Source organism: Psammomys obesus, unplaced genomic scaffold (genome assembly GCF_907164565.1).
Source record: "Psammomys obesus unplaced genomic scaffold, mPsaObe1.curated_primary_1811, whole genome shotgun sequence".
Taxonomy (NCBI): Eukaryota; Metazoa; Chordata; class Mammalia; order Rodentia; family Muridae; genus Psammomys; species Psammomys obesus.
In genome coordinates this window covers 643,819-649,818 of record NW_026590062.1, presented here as the reverse complement: position 1 = coordinate 649,818, position 6,000 = coordinate 643,819, and the positions used below count along the sequence as shown (strand labels likewise).

Below are 6,000 nucleotides of genomic sequence, written 5' to 3'. Positions count from 1 at the left end.
AGAAAGAAAGAAAGAAAGAAAGAAAGAAAGAAAGAAAGAAAGAAAGACAATAAATGTGTACTGTTGGGTGCACCAGCTGAAAGGCAAATTGCCTCTGTGGTTCTACGCTCTGCTCAGATCCTTGGGGTATCCAGATACCACCCCACACCAAGCTGGGAAGAATGGGGTCTAGAAGAGGCGGGGTCTGCAGGATCTGGGTCCAACTGAGGCAGGGGTGGGGGACGCCTTCTCCAAGGAGAAGGCAATTCTAGCTCTTTACCACAGAGTGATGGCAGGAGCTCAGGTCCACCTACAAGACTGCTGGGTGGGCAGGTCTGAGAATCCAGCCCTGAGAATCCAGCGGTTAATGTCCAGAGAGAGGAAGCCCTTCAAGTGTTACAGCTCAGTGAAACAGGAACCCTTAGACTACCTGGTAAAAAAGCTTGTGGCTTTTCCATGGTGAACAAGTACTATATGAGCCTTGGGGAGTAGGGAGGGATTTTGGAGTGAATGCATTCCATTGGTTGTGGCTAGCTTGCTAGTGATGTTCTATTTGCATCCAGGTGCAGGCTACGTGACTAACTGTGACTACCTTGAGAGTTGGGGGTCACCAGCTTAAGTGCACCAGGGCATGAAGGCTCAGAACAGGGAGGGAATGGTTCTCAAGTTTGAGATTTCTGGGGTTTGAACAAGCTCCACCTCTCCAGTTCCATGCTGCACAGATAGACATTAACAAAGGCATTTGCTACCTCAGTAATTGCAATACCATGTATAGGAGATGCATTAGTCTGCTCAAGTAGGACACCACACCAAGAACAGCAGCTGTAGCTACAGTCACTACCTGATCAAGTTTTCAATATTCAACTATCATGTTCCAGCTGACTTCTGCACAGGCCAAAGAAAAGAGTTACAGGGAAATGTGCTAAGAACCACTTCAAGTCCTTGATGATGGCACTAATTTCTATAATCTCTTCAGAGATCCATAATAGTTTGGGATCACTACTTGCTTTGGTAGAGGCACCAACGCTGGGACTTTGGAACCAGGGATGGAAATGTATAGGAAGACTTTAACAGGCTGAGGACTTTGAACCCTCAGATTCTGAAGGGTTTATTTCACCTGAGGAAGTAGTCTCTCCACCTCTAGCCCCAGCAGCATAACCCTCATTGTCATTGTCTAAGGGAAGTAATCCTAATTAATCCTAATTGTACAACCAATAGTGATCTTCCCTCAAAGAGATATCCAAGAAGACAACGGTGATGTCCTTCAGTGCCCATTAATTGTTACCTTTAGAGCTATAACCAGACTTAAGGCTAAGCAGGTTCTTAGAAGTGAGACAGAAAGTGAGATCTCAAAAGAGGTAAACTAGATCAAGCCGGGCGTGGGAGGCACACATCTTTAATCCCAGCACTTGGGAAGCAGAGGCAGGTGGATCTCTGTGAGTTCAAGGCCAGCCTGGTCAACAAAGCAAGTCTAGGAAAGCCAGGGTTACATAGAAAATCCTTGTCTTGAAAAAAAAAAAAAAAGTTCCAAAGTTTGGTTTGTTGGCTGAAGTATTTGCCAAAAGAGAAAGAGCTAGAGATGCCTGCTATCCCTCAGCCTCATGTTGATGAAGAGGCCTTAAGGCTCAGGGAAATTGGAATGTTAAAGCAGATACCCTGTAAACCCAATCCTCCGCAGCAGGAGGGTCCAGGAAACATGTCCTTCTCAGATGTGAAATGGTGAGGGATACCAACACATTTAAAGAACTCTGTCATCTGTGCCGGATCTTAAGAGTTGGAGATGCTGCTGCTCAATTGTATGAATTAAATGTAACGGGCTTAGCTGGGCCCTAGAGTAGCAGGGGCCAGGCAGCAGCCAAAGGCATATTGTGGGCACAGTTCCCATAATTAGCAGTACAAGCAAAGCAATGCTATGATGGCCAGTTCATAATGGGCAGCACAGGCACTGCACATAACAGCATCACACATAGGGACCTTTGGTACTGGCTAACCAACCAGAAAAGAAAACTACTGTATTTGTGTTTGATCTGCATAAGCAGGAGCACACTAGAGTAGGTAAAAGGAAGGTTATACTGCAATGGGAAATCCAGGGCTGCCAGCCAATTTCCAGACTTGAGACGGTTTATAGGCTCAGAACTCCTTAAACAAAGAGAAGCCCAGGCCTCTTGCTAAACACTGAAGAGCCATACTGTCAGCCTTTTCCCATCCTTCTAGAGTCAGGGGACATAAACAGACTAGAAAGTGAGAGTGGGCTGCCTGAGATACCAGCTTATTTCAGAAGACATTTTGAGAAAAGAAGAAATAAGGGGTGGGTTATCTAAACAAAGTCAATAGGAGGAAGGGAAGGACTCAAGGACCCTATAAAATACCCAAACAAGTGTCAGTTTAGCAAACACCTAGCCTCAGGCCCCTCCCATCCAGGAGGAATTAAGGCACTGTCACTTTCTCTCCAGCTTGGTCTTTCATCTTCCCCAGACAATCAATTATTTGTCTATGCCAGGGAACTAGCTTGGTGATTCCCCAGTCCCACACCCCATCAGTTTCCCTCAGGGACCAACATCCTTTCACAAGGGGAAATGTACAGGGGGCAAGGAAACAATCAGACTTAACAAAGCCTATCAGATATGACTTTCAGGAGACCAAAAATTGTGACCTCCCCAACCCCTGCTTAAGGTAAGGGCTCATGGAAGTCAAGTAATTGCTGTTTACAATAGTGGGTCTACTGGGTCCCTGAGCTCATCCTGTGGTTATTTTCCCAGTTCCATAATGTAAAGTTGGGATAGACATACTTAGAAGTTGGCAGAATCCCCACAGCAGGGATAGAAAAGAACCCCAAAACAAATTAAGTAGAAGTATTTAAACACGTTTAAAAAGAAAACTTCTTGCTTGTACTGACACTTCAATATATACATACATCATCTGGTTTTTACAAATATAAAAATGAAAAATGTATCAAAGTCATTCTAAAATCAAAACATAGCTTACTTTTTTTTGTTTTTTTTTTTTTTTTTTTTTTGAGACAGGGTCTCACTACATAGCACTGGCTGGTCTGAATTTGCTACATGGACCAGGTTGTTGTCAAACTCACAGGAGCCCCAGGTGTCTCTGTCTCTCAAGTGTTAAAGGCCTGTACCTTCAGCCATACTTGTGTTTATCAGGACATTCATACACTAAGCTGCATAATCTGTTCACTTTCTAAGAGAATCTGGCTGAGAACACAAATCAAAGTTAAAAATAGCCTTTAACAGGGCTAGGAAGATGGCTCAGCACGGAGTTAGGACAGCCCTGTGGAGGGCAGAGACAGGTGGGCCTGGGGCTAGTCAAAACTCAAGTTCCAGGTTCAGCAAGAGACCCTGCCTCAAAAACTAAAATAGTCTGACATGATGGCACAGGCCTTTCTCTCAGCACTGAGGAGGCAGAGGCTAGTGAGTCTGAGTGCAGCTTGGTCTAAATAAGGAGTTCTAGGACAGCAAGAACTATGCAGAGAGACCCTGTAGCTCACAGAATAAATGTTTTGTCATCAGGGAGTGGCACTATTGGAAAGGATTAGGAGGTGTGGCCTTGTTGGAAGTAGTATGTCAGTGGGGGTGGGGTCTTTGGTTTCTAAGACCAAGCCAGGTCCAGTGGCTCTCTCTTCCTGCTGCCTTCAGATACAGAAGGAGAGTTCTCAGCTACTCCTCCAACATCTTGTCTTCCTGTTGCCACCATGGTTCCCGCCATGATGATAATAGACTAACCCTGTGAAACTGAGAACCCACTCCAGTTAATGCTTTCTCTTACATTAGGGGTCGGTGTCTCTTCAGAGCAACACAACAGTAACTAAAACACCCTCTCAAAAGAAACGGAAAAGAATAAAGATGCCAAACACCAACCTCTGGCCTTCACACATAGACACAAGCAACCTACACACACATACATGCAGACATACACACATGCACACATACATAGACACACATGTGTACTTACTTAGACACAATCACACACACATATGCACACATATATAAACATGTCCATAGACACACACATACACACATTGCATGTGCGTGCACATTACCTTTGCTCCTTAGCCATTATTTTCCAAATCACACAAAGTCACTTTGCACTCACCAAGTTATTCTTTTTTTATTTTATGTATATGGGTATCTTCCCTGCATGTATAACTGTGCAAAACGTGTGTAGTGCCCAGGAGGCCAGAAGAGGATACTCTAGAATTGAAGACACAAAAAGTTATCAGCTGCCATGTGGGTTTTGGAAACCGAACTTGAGTCCTCTGGAAGAAAAACAAGTGCTCTTAACTACTAAATCATCTCTCTAGCTTGATACCAAATTATTCCTATGGCTCAAAACAGGCCATTTTTCAAATTTACATAAAAATATCTTATGGGGCCAAGGATGTCACTCCATTGATAAACAGAGCTATGGGTTTGATCCCAGCCCTATCTAAAGCTAGGCTTGGTGGTGCATGCATGCCTCTAACCCCAGGAGTCGGGAGGTTCAAGGGCATCTTTAGCTACATAGCAAACTCAAGGCCAGTCTAGGATAATGAGACCTTTCTCTAAGGAGGAGAACCTATGAATACACAAAGACTGTGTTAGTTTTATATTTTGTTTTTTCTTATATTTTTAATATATTTATTTGTTCATTTATGTGTATATGTTGTGGAAGTATGTGTACAAGATACATATAGTGGAAACCAAAGGAGAGTATCCCCTAAAAATGGAATTATGGGCAGTTCTGAACCACGCATCATGGGTACTGGAAACCAAACCTAGGTCCTCTGAAGACAACCAAAAGCTCTTAAATCACAGAGCATCCCCTCAGCTCCTTCCTTTTCATTTTCTAAGAGACAAGGCCTCACTCCGCAATCAGCCTGGCCTGAGATTCACTATGTAACCCTGGCTGGCCTCAAATTCACAGACATTCTGCCTCAGTCTCTTTAAAAAAAAAAAAAAAAAAAAAATGAGACTATAGGCATAATCCACTGTGTTGTGGTTGTAAACATGGTTTTATTTTGATCCCAGGTGTAGGATATGGGACTGATTTAGATGGTCCACAGCAGCAAACTATTTGCCTGGTGCAGGCTTTGAGAAGGGCCCTTTGTCAGCTGCAGATAGTTTAAATCTGAGGACTCTGGAGAGAGAATAAATGCCAAGCCCAGGGAGAGAAGAGGGCTCCGAGAAAGAAGGCTGCTGATGCTTCCCCCACTGCAGTTCCTGGGAGCTGTTGATACAGTTGGATGAGAAAAAGTTGGATATCTCCTGAAACAAAGATTGGACATGCCTCAAGGAACCTCATGACCCTAACCAGCAGGAAGTAACTAAAGAAAACTCTATCCCTTCTCCCCACTAACCTTCTTTCTCTCCTACCTGGTATTGGGGTCTTGGAAAGGATTGGCTGCTCTTACAAAGAGCCAGGGTTCCATTCTCAGAGTCACCTACTCTGTGACTCACAACCATGTGTAACTCCAGATGGGATCCAATGTCCTCTTCTACCTCTGCAGCACGTAGATCTATTCAACCAAAGCACCCAATGCATTTGAAAAATTAATTTCTAAAGAAAATATAAATGTTTACCTGTCTCAGAAAAACAAAATCCAACAAGAGTAATGTCCTCAAATACTGGATTTTTCCCCCCAAGACAGGGTCTCTCTGGCAGTCCTGGAACTCACTTTGTAGACCAGGCTGGCCTCAAACTCAGAGATCTGCTTGCCTCTGCCTCCCAAATGCTGGAATTAGAGGCCTGTGCCAAGACTACCCAGCTGTTTGTTTGTTTGTTTGTTTTTTCATGTGCATTGGTGCTTTGCCTGCATGCAACTGTTTAAGGATGCAGGATCTTCTGGAACTGGAGTTACAGACAATTGTGGGTCCTAGGGATCCAACTCAGGTGCTCAGGCCTGGTGGCAGACACCTTTATTCACTGAGACATCTCCTTACCCCCAGAATTAATTTTAATCTAGCCAGAATATACAGAGCTGATCCTTTATAATCAACATATACCTTGTACCTTTTTTATTTTTTAGCA

The 6,000-nt window shown here is 43.9% G+C and overlaps 1 protein-coding gene across 2 annotated transcripts in view; it reads right to left on the bottom strand.

The window, feature by feature from the left end:
• Ttc28 (tetratricopeptide repeat domain 28) overlaps positions 1-6,000 on the bottom strand; it is a 412,775-nt gene that overhangs the window by 405,772 nt on the left and 1,003 nt on the right. The gene's annotated exons all lie outside the window — the stretch shown is intronic.